The following is a 1,421-nucleotide window of genomic DNA, read 5'->3' as shown; positions in this document are numbered from 1 at the left end:
ATAACATATATGATAAGTTTATTAAGTAAATATAACCGGACCTATTAGTTATAAATTTATTTTTTCTTTCTTGATATATTTAATTTAGTCATTAATGTAAGATTCTTAATTAATCATCGAATAAAATTATTTCTTCGTAACCTTTAAAAAACAACCACCAAGAATATTATAAAAAAGGAAAATCATGTATCTCATGGAACAATGCTTCCGTGGGACAAAGGTCTCAACACTATAAATGTAACATTTTAGAGAGTGTTTCATCTATCCAAATTTAAAACAAAATATCAGTGAATCTTCGAGATAAAGTAAAGTGTGAAAATGAAGAAAGTGTCTACATCAATTTTTAGTTTGGCAATTGTGTTACTCGTCATAGTTGCAGCTATGAAACCAGTGAATGGGTTCAGCTGTGTGCAGGCAAAGCTCCAATTGCTTACATGCTTATCTTTTCTCACCACGAATCAAAAGAGCCCATCAAGTGCTTGTTGTAATGGGGTGAGAAATGTGAGAGCTTCAGCACCTACAAAACCTGAACTTCGTGAGGCATGTGTCTGTCTTAAGTCAACCGCCAATGAAACTCTTAACCTAAACAAAAACAAAGCTGTTCAGCTTCCTAAATTATGTAATGTCGATATTGGTTTTCCCATCTCCAAGGACATTGATTGTAACACGTAAGAATTGTTTTTTATATATCTTTTTCTTAATTTATACATACTCATAGCCCTCATATTAATTTATATACATTTGTTCACATTTTTTTTCTTCAGGATCTCTCTTTGAGCAAGAATTTGATGATGAAATGGGACATTGAAAATGTTGGATTATGCTTGAAACTTCTTTTCTTTTTGATGAAAAAATAAGAATGAAAGTAATGAACTTGTTCCACAAAGACATTTGTATTGAAAGTAATGATTATTCAATAGATATATATGTTGTTAGTAACCATTTCTTCACATAGTCTATTCGTATTTAATTATGATGTATAGTTTTAATGTTTGAGATTCATCGGCCTAAACAAAATAATTAAAATTAAACTTAGGTTACATGATTATTAAAAGAAAACTCTAAATATTTAATTTTCTCAAGACAAATTAATTAGTAGATATACAAAACGATTTTCAACGGTAATAGTAAATGAGCATAGTTGGAAAATAAAGAATCCATTCAAAACTTAACTTGGATATAAGTAATTCCACTTTTTTACTTCTTGACCTGTTGTGATACATAAACCACTGAAAACAAAACGTAACGTATATATATGGACCACATTCCAATAAAGACAAGTAAGAAGCCATTAATATTCAAAACAAATCATTAATTTTATTAAGAATTAGTTTTGGAATCGTGCCTACGCACGTTTTTTTTTTTTCTGTTATTTATACTATTTTATCAAATTTAAAAATATTTAAATTATATTTATAACA

The 1,421-nt window shown here is 28.4% G+C and overlaps 1 pseudogene; it reads left to right on the top strand.

The window, feature by feature from the left end:
- Nucleotides 1–293: 293 nt before the first annotated feature.
- LOC146884476 (non-specific lipid-transfer protein A pseudogene) lies at nt 294–672 on the top strand (annotated as a pseudogene).
- Nucleotides 673–1,421: the final 749 nt, after the last annotated feature.

Source organism: Vigna unguiculata, chromosome 8 (assembly GCF_037176805.1).
Source record: "Vigna unguiculata cultivar grain cowpea cultivar isolate G323 ecotype 2 chromosome 8, ASM3717680v1, whole genome shotgun sequence".
NCBI lineage: Eukaryota > Viridiplantae > Streptophyta > Magnoliopsida > Fabales > Fabaceae > Vigna > Vigna unguiculata.
This window is presented reverse-complemented; position numbering and strand designations above follow the sequence as displayed.